Genomic DNA, 14,620 nt, shown 5'->3' with positions numbered 1-14,620 from the left:
TTTTGAGTTTGTAACGGCTAAGATCTTTAAATTCTACAAATGAATGGTCTAGATTCGTTGTTGGAGGGGACTCATTTTGACCATATCTAGGGTTCAATTGAAACTTTGTTTTTTTAGGGGATTGATTATTTAGATGAAGAGAGTGCGTGTGCAAATTTTTGGATCATACAAATACCACAAATAAAATTTTTTAAAAGTGTCGTTGCATTATACTATGATACATCTGTTGCATTAGATCACTGCTCACTGTAATATGGGTGAGTTGTGAGTTGTGAAGAAGGATAGAAAAGAGTCAAAATCAATATATTCAGTAATATTGAGAAATTGTAAATTACTAGTGACAAGAAGCACATCCAAACAAACCTTTATCTTTTCCTTTTGTACCTTTTGTACATTTTTCACATTCACCCAGTTCATAAGCCTTGTGAGCTTATGAAAATAAGAAATCAACAAAGGAAATTTCATAAGAAATCAACAAAGGAAAAGAAACAAACAAATTCGAAGGATAGTTTCTAATCGAGCTTCTACTTGGTTGGTTAACAATTGATCTTAACAACACTACATTTCAAATTCAATTCCAATAGCTCAACTACCGCAAAAAAAAATGATTTCTAAGTTTTTTTAATCCCATATTCTGATAAAATGAAACCCAGATTTTCAAATTTTCACCTTTGACAAAAGAAAATTGTTGCATGTATCTGTGGACACATTTCTACATTTGTATCACCTGAGGCATACATTATAGATGCAAATGGGTGGTTCCTCAAAAAAAAAAAAAAAGAAAAAAAAAAACTTAATCCAATGGTCTAAATATTTTTTTTGTAAAATTAACATTTTTAATTTTTCAAATTTTTTCTTTTACATATTCATGAATTATATATGGGTGTGATTTGTAGAAGGCTGAAGCCCTAAATAATCAAAGTAAAGCTCTCCTTCAAACAGTGTTGAAAGATATCGGTTTTTTGAACAAGTATCGAAAATCTTTGTGATGGCTTAAAAGTTTATTTTCATCTCTAATTATAAAATTTAAAGCTTCAAAAATAATATAAATCAAGTAGATCTATGAACACTTGAAAATTAACGGTCCAGATAATGCATTACAAGAAATACTTTTTTTTTTTTTTCGAGAGAGAAATTAACTACAACATGTATTATTTTTCATGACTTGAAGTCCAATTCTTTTTTGTCTATATATCTCAAAGTTTAGAGGATCGGATTTAAGAATTTTTAGGTATCAAAACAATTTCTTTTATTAGTGAATTGTTTAGGTGAGTTTTAGTTTGATTGTTCAGGACTTCAGGGCCTTATCCTGATATAGTTTTTTTTCCGTTATATATTCCCAAAAAAAAAAAATAACGGGGATTTCCACTGTCCTCGGAGTCGGAGAAAATTAGAAACCGTGACGGTGAGAGAAATCCATTCGAATGATCTACTTTTCATGGCCTTCATCCCTCTTTCTCTCTGTACTCCATCACTCCCTCAAGAACTTGACCAAACCATGCCCACTCTCAATGCCCTCCTTCTCATCACCCAAAAGAAAAACCCCAATTCCTAGACTCTTTACCATGGCACAGAGCCACCTCCAATGCCCCAACCTCCATGAAAACCGTAAGGGAAATACATGCCCATCTTATTGTTACAGGCCTTTACACACAGTCATCTGCCATGGCCAAGCTCCTAAGCTATTGTGCCATGTCCACAGTCTCTTTAGCCTATGCGCACCTCATCTTCGATCAAATTCAAAACCCCAGTATCCATTCATGGAACACCATGATCAGAGGCTTCTCACAAAGCAGCAAACCCAAAGAAGCTCTCTCTCTCTACTGTAAATTGCATCGAAGCTCTCTCTCACCTGACAATTATACATTCCCCTTTGTTCTCACTGCCTGCGCTCGCATCCCGGCTCTTTTCGAAGGCCTTCAAATCCATGGCCAAGCACTAAAGCTTGGGTTTTACCCAACCCTCTATGTTCAAAATGTGCTGATAAGTATGTACTCGAATTGCTGTTGTTTGAATTATGCACAAAAAGTATTCGATGAAATGCATAATAGAGATATAGTTTCCTGGAACACTTTGATAACAGGTTATAGCCATGCCAATATGTCCAGAGAGGTGTTGGGTTTGTTCTATAAGGTGCAGGCTGAGGCCTTGGAAGCTGATTCAGTCACCATGGTTAAAGTGGTCTCAGCTTGCACTCGCTTGCAAGATTGGGCAACTGGTCAGGCCATGGCCGACTATATTGAAGAGAGAAAAGTAAGGATAGATGTCTATCTTGGCAACACTTTGATAGACATGTATGGTCGACAATGCTTGACTGTGGAGGCCCAAAGGGTCTTCGACAAAATGCTTGATAGGAATGTGGTCTCGTGGAATGCTCTGATCACTTCTTATGCGAAGGCAGGGAACTTGCATAAGGCTCGATCGCTATTTGATGAGATGCCCCAACAAGACTTGATCTCTTGGACAGCTATAATTGTTGGTTATTCCCAAGCAAGCCAATTCTCTGAGGCCATTACCCTCTTTAGAGAGATGAGGCTCAAAGGAGTGAAGCCTGACAATTTCACGATTGCGAGCGTTCTATCAGCTTGTGGCCATCTAGGGGCTCTAAGCATAGGCCGGTGGGTCCATGCTTGTATAGATGAGTGTGGTTTAAGACCCGATATACATGTAGGCAATGCGTTAATCGACATGTATTGCAAGTGTGGAGACACCACGTCGGGGCTGCAAGTCTTTCAGGGCATGATAGAGAAGGACTTACTAACATGGAATTCTATTATTTTAGGATTGGCCCTCAATGGGCATGCTAGAGAAGCTCTAGAATTCTTTTCGAAGATAGTAGAAAGCGGAGTTCGCCCTAATGGGGTGACCTTCCTTGGTGTCCTGTTTGCTTGTACTCACAAAGGTTTAATTGATTTGGGGTGGCTCCACTTTGAAAGCATGGAGGAGGTCTATGGGGTGGTGCCTGATATGAAGCACTATGGTTGCATGGTGGACCTTTTAAGTCGAGCTGGGGACCTTGACAGTGCGTATAAATTCGTTGAGAGAATCCCCATCCAGCCAGACCCAGTGGTTTGGCGAACCTTGTTAAGTGCTTGTGCAATCTATGGTAATGTAAGCCTAGCTGAGATCACCATGGAGAAGCTTTTAGAGTTAGAGCCAAGCAATAGTGGGAATTATATATTGTTATCGAATGTTTATTCGACGGCTGGTAGGTGGGAAGATGCAATGAGCATCAGGAAGTTGATGAAGGATGGCGATGTGCAGAAGGCTCCTGGTTGTAGCTCGATTGAGGTGGATGACAAGGTCGACGAACCCAAGATTGAACACAATATATGAGAAAGAAGTTAGGGGGGGTTTATGATTTCTTGGTTAGATATGGAGTTTGAATCTGTTGGCCACGGGGTCACAGCGGGACTAATGTTATATTAATTTTTATCAGAGAAAAGATGGTATTTGGCCATGGCATTGGCATTTGCCTTAGCGGTTAGGGCGTTGAGGGCTGCAGCACTAACCATTTAAATGTACTACTACAGAAGCAAACTCCATCTTCCAAAGTCTTAGAGATGAATTTCGGATCCAAAATTTTATAGGTCTATCATCTCGACCACAATGATTATGATTTGGGAGAAATTAAATTCTAAACACCGAAAATGGTCTATCGTTAACTGTTTTTTGTTTAACCATTTGCTTCCATTTTGTAAAGATCATTGGCTTTGCAATATTTGTGGAACTCCATATTTATGGATCTAATGTGGAAATAGAATTACAGTTATTCCAGATGCATTTCAGGTTCCAAATCTCTTGAAATTTAGGACAGACACATTAGTTGGCCAACTCATTACTTTCCCAAATATTAATGGCTTAGGGATTGAATAGGGCTCTATTACTAATCCAAGGTTGAACACTTTCAAAAAAAAAAAAAAAAACAAGCTGTGCCTTGACCCATGGCCCGACCTTGGCCCTGACAAGGCGGTCTGCCCCCATTCAAGCCCAGTCCAGCTGTGTCGTGTCTAATTTTTAGTTAAGAAATGTACAGAGATGCAAGAACAGTTAAACAATATGAGTATCCCCCAATTCTACCAAGGGATCTCGCCCTCTTTGAGACCGTATGATCTAAAAGTTGAACAAGAAGAGTATCTCACATGGTTTCTTAAGACTAGCCCATGAACTTTTTTTTTATATATGGAGAGAATTTAGTAGAGAAATGGATTAAGGACCCTAAATTTTGCAATCCATGGACTTCCACAATTCTGAAAAAGAGAAAAAAAAAAAAGATTTGGTGTCCTAAATATTGGCCCATTATGTACAATTATTTTTTTACTGTAACTTTTGATTTTCTACGAATATGTCATATTTACACCATTTTAGTATCTCCAAATCTAGTATGTGGGGACAAAAATTGATTTGGAAGTGTTTCAAAACCCCTCCCAGAATGAATAATTGAATGGAAGGCGACATGGCCTACTTTCATAGTGGTGCAGGACCCGTAGACAAACCATATTGGAGGAACTTTTAGGGGCTGAAATTTGGGGATGTTTCTTGATAACTTCTTGAAAGAAAAACGAAATGACTTAGGATTTCAACTACCTGGAAAAGAACTCTAGAATGTGTGGATCAAAGATTTTAAAGGCTCGAAGGAATATGCTAAGGGCTAGGTCGTCAGAGTGACAGGGCGTTACAACATAACGTCTTAAATTGCGTGTCTATCATGGATAGAAGATGTCTATCTCACTTAACTTAAAATAAAATAAAATAATCAATCATTCAAAATGAAATTCAATAACATGGGATTGTAAGGATTGCTCACCATTTTAGAAGTATGTGACTACCAAAGGAAAAAGTACGTGACTATCGCACATATAAAAGCTTCTCATAAATGAAAGGAGAGGTAATTTGTCTTTAAGGGAAAAAAATTAAAAAAAAAAAAAAAAAAAAAAAAAAAAAGAAGAAAGAAAGAAAGAAAAAGGGAAAACCATAGATAACAGCCCTTTACCCCGCCCAAAAAATAAAATAAAAAATAAAATACTTTTTAAAGCACATGATTAACTCCAATACTATTTTAAGTTATTTTTACGGGACGAAAATATCCCCCTTGTCAACCCATGTTTCTCTCCTTCTTGTAATGCTCACACTGTCTAGGCCAGTCTGACACATTTTGTGCTGTAACGCCCCGTTTTGCAGCAAAACCTAGTCTAGCACATTTTGGGGCCCGAAAGTTGGTCTAGCATATTTTGTGCTAGATTGGCACATTTTTTGTCCCATAAGTGGTTCTAGCACAAAATGTGTTGGAATCCAAAAGCTGGTGTGACACATTTTTCCCGAACTTGTGTCAGACCGGCACAAACAAGGAGCATGTTAAGATCGGAGAGAAACGTGGATGGAAAGAGGGCATTTTTATCCAAAAAAATTAACTCTTTTACTTGAGAGGTAGATGGAAAATAAATTTGAATTAATAAATAAAATTATCAAAATAAAAATCTTGAGCTAATGATCTAAAATATAAAATTAATCACTATTGACATGGGCGACATGGCACACACAGTCCACCCATGAGTGAGAAAGGCTTAGAACAACACTCAAATATATATGGTTACAAATAACTGAAGAGAGATGGCTTGGAACTCGAAATGAGAAGTTTGAATTTATCAAAATGAAATTTATTAAAATATATTTAATATTTAAACTTTTTAACAATTTACCCTAGCTGTGTTTTGGCCAATTTTAAAATCCCTTTTTTTGTGTCGGGCTATTTGAAATTTCATCAAAAGAATCATGGGAATTTAAAGTTGGATAACAAGAAAGTATTGGTAAAAGATGTTAAATGGTTCAAATCATACGTGTAATTTTATCAATTTTCTTTCATTAAGGAAAAACAAGAAAAAAAGAGACACCTTCAAGTTATAATTGAATTTATTTTAAAAAAGGGGACATGGTTATGAGTTGGCTAGCTCATTTGTAGATCTACATCCTATCTCCATTGTTTATTTTTTAGATGGATTTTGAATCTAATATTTTAGATATACATAATCTTTTTGTAAAAATATGAGTTGGCTAACTCATTTGTTGATCTATATCCTCACTCCATTGTTTATTTTTAGATGGATTTTGAATCTAATATTTTAGGCATATGGAATCTCTAATATAATGATAAGTAATATCATAATTATCATAATTTTAGTTTTTTTCCAATTAATTAGGGTTGGCTGCATGAATCTTGGTTCTCCATTCTGCTCTATTAAAGGTCATATTCTCGGTGAAACAATGAGACCCATATCTTTTTGGACTACATAAAGATAATTAAAAAATAAAATAAACTTGGAAAAAATTTATATATAGGTGAGGCCCTAAACAATCAAATCAAGCGGCACCTCAAACATTCACTAGGAGAGGTTTTTTCGATGCCCTAAAAATCGTCAAATCGATCTTCTCAACTTCAACATGTATGGACATGTGAAAAAATAGATTTCAAGTCTTGGAAATAGTGCATGTTGTTATACATTTTCTAGGCCGTTGAATTTCAAGATTTTCAAGTGTACATATATCTACTCAATGTATATTAGTTTTGAAGCTTTAAATTTTATAATTAAAAATAAAAATAAATATTTAGGCAATAGCAAATATTTTCAATACTAAAACAACATATTTTGACACTATTAAATATTGAAGGTATACCTTACTTTGATTGTTTAGGATCTCAGCCTTAAACAAATTATACCCAAATAGACTTTAAAATTAAAAATTACTTTTTCATGCCCATTACATCCATCTAAGATAAAAGATAAAATATATGAAGTTTTAAAATTAAAAACTACTTTTTTCATGCCCATTACATCCATCTAAGATAGAAGATAAAATATAAAATATATGAAGTTTTAAAATAAAAAATTACTTTCTTCATGCCCATTACATCCATCTAAGATAAAAGATAAAATATATTTATACGGATACGGAAAAAAGGCGCCGTTGCCGGGGATCGAACCCGGGTCACCCGCGTGACAGGCGGGAATACTCACCACTATACTACAACGACTTCGATGACAACGTTGCGCCTTAAATTTATAATAGACTATTCAATGATTATGAAAGGGTGCCGTTTATATAAGGTCGCAACCTCAATCAATCCATACCTCCAAATTTTATCATAACATATAATTTTAATAAAAAAATTCTTAAGATTATCTCAAAATCTATTTTCATAACTAATTATAAACTTTTAAACTCCAAAAATGGTTAAAATCAAGTAGATCTATAAACATATGAAAATCTTGAAAATAGATCTAGAAAATGTATTGAATGATGCATTATTTATGGGACTCTAAATAATTTTTTTCTTCATATTCATACATCTCAGTGTCGAGATGATCAATTAAAGGTTTTTTAATATTAAAACAATCTTTTCTAATGGCCACCTTGTACTTTTTCCATTATGAAAAGACATCTCTCTCTCTCTCTCTCTCTCTCTCTCTCTCTCTCTCGCTCAATTAATGTATGTTTATCCCAATGTTTAAAACAACAGATTGGGTCGACTAGTCTGTCTTGGCCCGAACCGATTAGTCCGACCGAGTCCGACTAGATTGGTCGATTAGTGCCCCGATTTTTTTTGAAAAAATGTAATTTTGAAAAAAATAAAAAAAAATGTGAAAAATGATAAAAATTTATATGTATTGTTTTTTTATATTCATAAAAAATAATAATAATAATAATGTTATAAGCATAATTGGGTTTCGGAGAAAATGATTAGGCACATAAAGCAATACTTTTTCAGTGATCAATATGTAATAAATATATATTATATATAATATGTAATCAATATATACTACATGAAATAAATTCAAATTCAAATACGAAATGAAGTCGTGACGGTTAGATCCGTCCAGATTCAATCTGGGCCGTTGGGATCATATGTAGATATGAGCTAGTGGGCTAACCTCAGCATTTTCCATATTTAAATAATATATGTATATAATTAACATAATATTTCAATATATATTTTTTATTTTTGGGTTGGGTCCGAGTCCAATTGGGTCCAGTTGGGTCCAGGTCCGGATTGGGGTTCGAGTCCAACTTGACTCGTCGCCACCCCTAGGTCACAATGGCAGGACTCTCCTCGCTCGTGAACAACAGTCAGTATTGCAAAGTTTGAGGCTATGTTTTGTAAAGAAAAAAGTTTATATACGGTGTCAATTTTATACTATAGGAGTAAGGTGCACCTTAAAATTTCATTGAAAAATGTTGTTTTAATATTGAAAAACCTTCTAATTAATCATTTTCAACTTTGAGATACATGAGTATAGAAAAGAAAAAGATTTCATGCAACCAGCCCTCTATTTATAAAATTTTCTCAGTGTTCATATATACATTCAATCGGTACCATAGTTAACTTTAAATTTCATAGATAGAGGTGAAATTAGATTTTTTTGGTCATGACAGAGGTTTCTGGCCATAGAACCGCATCAACACGGTTTGGAGGTCCAGATTAATGATTTGGAGGTCCGGGTTACTTTGATGGTTTAAAATTGGCGCCTCATTCAAACCTCACATTTTTTTTGTAAATAAATTGGAACACATAATTGTAAATCATTTTGTATCATTAAGGAAATCACATTTATAGATCAAAAAAATGTATGCAATATGGTCATTAGTCAGAAACTACAAAGGGCAACATAATATAGCTTACGCACCATTTTTTATCTTTGAAATTCACACTTACAAATTAAAAAGAATGTATTAAATGAGACCATTTACTTTTTATACAAGGTGGTCCCAATTCCTTACAAATATTTGATGTGAAAGTTGATAGCTTGAATGTGTCACAAAGTTTGAAAAAAAAAAAATTGAAATAAAGTTGGGTGATTGCAATTATTCTATTAAACAAGCTCAAACTTCAAGATAAATTTTCTCGAACTTTGTGACACATCCAAACTATCAAATTTCACATCAAATAGTTGTAAGGAATTATGACCACCTTATATAAAAGATAAATGATCCCAATATATACAATCCTAATATTAAAATAGATTTTCATACTATCGGAAAGGTTTCCAACAATGGAATACATGTTTGGAGCTATGCCTTAGTTTGATGATTTAAACTTGACACCTTACACTTACGTAAATAAATTACAAGACATACTTGTAAATCATTTTTCTTAATTAAAGAAATTTAAGTTATCCATACAAAGATGTATACAAGGAGCCATAAACTAAAGGAAAATGGGGTGATAGGGCTGCACCCTATCAAAATAAGTAACGCCTGAGCTCATAACTCATTGAAATTTGTATCAAGCATTAGAAAACCTTTAAGAGGATCATCTCAGCTTGAACATTATGGTTATGAAATGAAATTAAGATTTCAAGCTTCAAAAATAGTATACGTTGTAACAAATTATCTAGAGTATCTATTTCGCCTTAAGATTAAGTGTTAACATTATCCGCAAGATTTTTATAGTTTTTGAGTTCCAAATTTTATTCTCGGTGTTAGAAATTGATTTTAGAGCCGCTGTGGAGATTTCCGTTGTCAAAAGTGCTTTCCAAATGAAGATTTGAGATGAATCTTTATTTTATTTTCATAAAGCCTAGGTTTTATAGAAACTTCATCCTAAACTATAGGAGAATTGTTTGTTGCATCCAAGCCCGCACGTGTTACTATGTGAGCTTGGAGATCTACACCATCCACCAAATTAAGTGTAGATCTATACTATAAATAATAGGAAAAATATCTTCATATCCTTTATTTTTAAGTTTCATTTCTTGATAAATTCAAAATTTCAAAATATATCTCCAAACCTCTAACCATTGTAAACCTATTTTTTAACCTAAACAAATATGAGAAAGACATGATCTTTCTAAACTCAATTCTTTCTCTCTTCACATGTATATCCCAAACTTCTCTCTTTCGCTTTTTTCCTACATCTGTCACTCTCTCTCTCCCCCGGTGTTTCTCCCAACACCTCTCTCTCCTCTCAGTAACCTCTCACCTCCATTAAACTCTTCTTTCTCTCCAGAAGTTTGGGATGATGGCTTTTAAAAAAGGCATGATTTGTATGGCCTAAAAAACTAGGTTTAAATTAGTTCAGGGGGTTAGAAGAAATAAAATCTACAAGTTTTATTCCCCGATATATCTTTTAAAACATTTGGTCTATTGTAAAATGAAACTTAAAAATAGGAGTTATGGAGATATTTTCTCTAAATACACACTTCCTTCAAAAAAAAAGTAAAATCAACGGTTCAAATATTTTCTCCAAAAAATATCATTTTTAGTTTTTAAAATTTATTTATTTTAACATATTAATAATCTACTTATTAAAGATTATATATTCTCTAAAAATTAGGATTAAAATCTATTTCAAAAATAAATTACTAAGGGGTCTGCATTTCTACATGTCAGTCCATGTACTCATAGGAACCGGGTCCTAAACTAAAAAAAGGCCAACATTTATTATGTTTTAGAAAGCTTTTGCATATTTATAAAAATTAAATAGGGCACTAATCTGGTGAAAGGTTTGGTCAAATCAAAACCAATTTGATTGTGGGTCTATCTGGTTGGACTAAATTTTTAAAAAATATATAAAAATAAAAATAACAATTTACAAATATGAATATATTTAAGAAAGGGTGTGGTTTCTATAAGGTTGCAACTTTAAACAATCCAATCAAGGCACATCTTCAAATTTTATCATAACATGTAATTTTGTTGTAAAAATTTTTTAGTATTATCTTAAAATCTATTTTCATACCTAATTAGAAAATTTTAAATTCCAAAAATAGTTAAAATTATGTAGCCCTATAAATACATGAAAAGCTTGAAAATAGATGGTCTAGATAATGTATTGCAAGATGTACTATTTTCGAGACTCAGAAACTTTTTTTTTTATACTCATACTTCTCGATGTCGAGATGATCGATTAGAGTATTTTTTCAACATTAAAACAATATTTCTAATGGATTTTTGAGGTGCATCTGTGATTCTACATTTTAATGATGCAACCTCATATAAACTTTTCCCTTACAAAAATCAACTCTATTGAGTTGAACCAATCAAAACTAGATAGTCCGATGAGACAAATATTTCCCGTTTCAAACCAAATCATATTCTTTATTTTAAGGTTGTGGTTTATATAAGGTTGCAACCATAAACAATCCGATTAAGGCATACCTCCAAATTATATCATAACATGTAATTTCCGTGTAAAAAAATCTTAAGATTATCTGAAAATCTATTTTTATCTCTAATTATAAAATTTTAAACTCCAAAAAAAATTAAAATCAAGTAGATCTATAAACATATAAAACTATTGAAAATGGATGGTCTAAATGATGTGTTCCAATATGCATTGTTTGTTTTTGGGACTCAATTATTTGTTTTTTTTTCATCTTAACATCGAGATGATCAATCAGAGGGCTTTTTAATATTAAAACTAACTTTTTTCGACAAATTTTTTAAGTTCATCTTTACTTCTACATTTTAAGATTGCAACTTTTTCCTTATTTTAAACCAAACAAGACAAGGCACCCATCAATCCAACGAGCAAGTCCGTATTCCGGTCCGGTCCCGTCCGGTTCGGTCTTCTGCTCATAATGTAGCTTGTAGGTCCTAGCGTGCTCTATACGCGTTACACGCACTGTCTACTTTTCCTCAGTCACTGAACTTGGCTCTGTCATCCCCTACAAACCCTAATTCTTTGTTAATGGCGCTTTCAACTTCTGTTGAACTGTAATTCTTCAACAATGGAGTGTGTTTCTCGCTCTTCCTGTCCCAATTGCATCTGCTCAATCAGACTCATCCAGCTCAGAACTCTTTCGTAACTCACCGGAAAATCTTATTTTCCGGCTGGTCATCACCAGATTCCGGACATAAGAGGCGTGAATTTGGGGGTGAGGATTCTTGTTCGCTAACCTAATTCTTTGCGAATTCTAGGGTTTTATTTACTCGTGTGGATGAATTATTGGTTTGTGTTTGTTCCTTCAATATAAGTGAAGTTATTAGTTACGCATTGTTCTGAATTTGTTTATTTTTTTTCTGCCTTGAATAGAGGGAACTTGAAAATTGTTCTTGAAGGATAAAGCAATTTCTTTGTGCTTCGAAGGATTTTTTTTTTTTTTGTCTATAGAATTATTCATCAAGGTTCGTACATGCAAATTGAGAATTCTTTAAGCTGGATTTGTCATTCAATTATTTGAATTTTATCTATATATCGTAATTTCTGGGTCTTCTACATTTTTCATTTGGAGCTTTCATTATATGAAACAGTGCCTCTTTTTTTTTTTCTTTTTTTTTTTTTGAATTTGATGAAGGAAGCTTGACAAAATGAGATTTACTTCCTAACATTCTATTCATTTGAGATGGAATAGTGGCGAATGGGCAAAATGTCAAAATTCTTTTATTTGTGATGAGTATTTTGATAAAGGAAAAAGTTTATATAAGGTTGCAACTTTAAAATGTAGATTTAAAGATGCACTTCAAAAATTCATTGGAAAATGTTGTTTTAATGTTGAGAAACCCTCCAATTGATCATCTCAACATATAGCACATAGATATATGAATATGAAAAACAAAAAAAAAGATTTAGTGTCCTAAAAATAGTGCATCTTACAACATATTATCTAGACCGATTATTTTGAAGATTTTCATATATTTATAGATATTTATAGATCTAGCCGATTTTAACCATTTTTGGAGTTTGAAATTTTATAATTAGATATGAAAATGGATTTTGAGATAATCCTAAGAATTTTTTACACCAAAATTACATGTTATGATATGATATGCCACACAATTGGATTGTTTAAGGTTCCAACCTTATAATAGAAACCACACTTTTTGATAAAGTACACCAAAATTACATGTTATGATAAAATTTGGAGTTGGAAATGCGACGGAATTGGATTGTTTAAGGTTCCAACCTTATAATAGAAACCACACTCTTTGATAAAGGATGTGGTTTATATAAGGCCGGGCCCGAACAATCAAAGTAAGGTGCGCACCTTCAAATAGTGTTGAAAGATCTTTCAATATTGAAAATGTGTGTAATGGCCTGAAAATTTATTTTCATCTCTAATTATAAAGCTTAAAGCTTCAAAAATAGTGAGATCAAGCTTATCTATGAATACTTAAAACACTTGTAAGTTGACAATCCGAAAATGTATTACAAGATGCACTATTTCCAAGACTTGAAATCTATTTTTTATCGTGTCTATACATCTTGAGGTCAAGATGATCAATTTGAAGATTTTTATGGTATGGAAACAACTCCTTTTAGTGACCGTTTTTAGGTGCACCTTTATTTGATTGTTAAGGGTCTCGCCTTTATATAAACTTTTTCCTTTGATAAATTTCACAGGCCAAGGATGAGGCATCAAAGAACTTATTGTTGAGAAGCAGAGCAAGGACGCAGTTGATGAATGCTCATGTACAAATGAAATGCTGAGAAATTTGCTGGACAACTTCCAGTGAATCAAACAGTAGACAGAAGCCAGTCTTTGGGAGAGAAGGTCAAGGCAAGGCTATGGCAAATGAGTTAGAGAAGAAAATCACAAGAAAAGATTGAACAAATGATAAGAAAACTTGAGACAATGATCACTGCTCTAAAGGGAGATGCAAATGAGGGCACACAAAACTGCAAAGAGTTGTACAGTGCCACTTTTTCAGTGGCGGGCAAAACTGGTAGGGAACTTAGGAAGGATTTGGGGATTGTGGGATCAAAAATAGCGGGGTTCATTAATCATGGCAAGCAAAATGTTGGGAGTTTCTTGAGAGATATGAGGAAGCGTATTACTGAGGAATGGCGAGAAAGGAGGGAGAAGTTCTTGCAGACATTCAACTCATGATTCTCTCTCTCTCTCTCTTTCTCTCTCTCTTTCTCTCTAAAGAGGGAGGTATGATTTCAACAGGGACTCTCTCTCTCTCTCAACCAGCGTTTGAAAAGTCGGAGTAGTTTCTATTCCGCCTTGGGCGCTTGCCGAGCCCGAGTTAGAGGTCCAACTCAGGGATCTTAAAAAATAAAAAATTAAATAATTATAATAATGAGAAATATATTTGTAACATGTTTATTTATGTTATTTATTATTCTATGCTTATTTTCAATTTTTTTTTTTTGTTCATTGTCTATTAGGAAGCCAATGAATCGGCTGATGTTTTGTCCAAAAATGGTGCTTCTGTCTCCTATGGTGGTGTCTGACAATATAATTTCTTTGTTATGATTCGATGATTGTAATCTTTATCAATAAAAGTTTTAAATATTGTCAACAAAAAAAAGTAAAAAATTAAGGCAACTCCCGAGTCGGAGGTGTTCTTGCATCATTGGTTCAAGGAAGCTTGAGGTTCATAGCTATTTTTCATGCAAAAGCTGATTCCATCATAAGCAACCTCGAAAAATTTTCTTAACTGAATGGACGGCTGTGATTTTATATTTACACCAGTAGTTTAAAGAAATTAAAGTAGAGGCCCAAAAATAAATTTAATTTTGGATCATATTTTGTGTCACTTTGCATTGAAATTTTCAATTTTTTTTTTTTTTTTTTCTGTTTTGCATCGCTACTTCACTCTCGGTCTAAGGGCCTGATTTTTCCAATTGCCAAAACAATTAATTTGAAGATGGGTGTGGTTTGTATAAGGTGTTAAC

General features: G+C 33.5%; 1 long non-coding RNA gene, 1 other non-coding gene and 1 pseudogene across 3 annotated transcripts; 2 read left to right on the top strand and 1 right to left on the bottom strand.

Moving 5' to 3' along the window:
• Positions 1-1,183: 1,183 nt before the first annotated feature.
• Positions 1,184-3,797, top strand: LOC105421217 (pentatricopeptide repeat-containing protein At2g29760, chloroplastic pseudogene; annotated as a pseudogene). The gene has a single exon (XR_016059993.1). The product of XR_016059993.1 is annotated as a pentatricopeptide repeat-containing protein At2g29760, chloroplastic pseudogene (transcript).
• A 3,161-nt stretch (positions 3,798-6,958) lies between these two features.
• Positions 6,959-7,030, bottom strand: TRNAD-GUC (transfer RNA aspartic acid (anticodon GUC)). Its single transcript has one exon. It is a non-coding gene; the product is annotated as a tRNA-Asp (tRNA).
• A 4,455-nt stretch (positions 7,031-11,485) lies between these two features.
• LOC148781429 (uncharacterized) lies at positions 11,486-14,201 on the top strand. Its single transcript, XR_016058982.1, has 2 exons — positions 11,486-11,873; positions 13,340-14,201. It is a non-coding gene; the product is annotated as an uncharacterized LOC148781429 (long non-coding RNA).
• The last annotated feature ends 419 nt before the right edge of the window (positions 14,202-14,620 follow it).

The sequence above is a fragment of the Amborella trichopoda genome, chromosome 7, assembly GCF_054954075.1.
Source record: "Amborella trichopoda isolate Santa Cruz 75 chromosome 7, AtrichopodaSantaCruz75HAP2 v2.0, whole genome shotgun sequence".
Classification (NCBI taxonomy): domain Eukaryota; kingdom Viridiplantae; phylum Streptophyta; class Magnoliopsida; order Amborellales; family Amborellaceae; genus Amborella; species Amborella trichopoda.
Note: the sequence above shows the minus strand (reverse complement) of the source record. Positions and strands in the feature narration are given on the sequence as shown.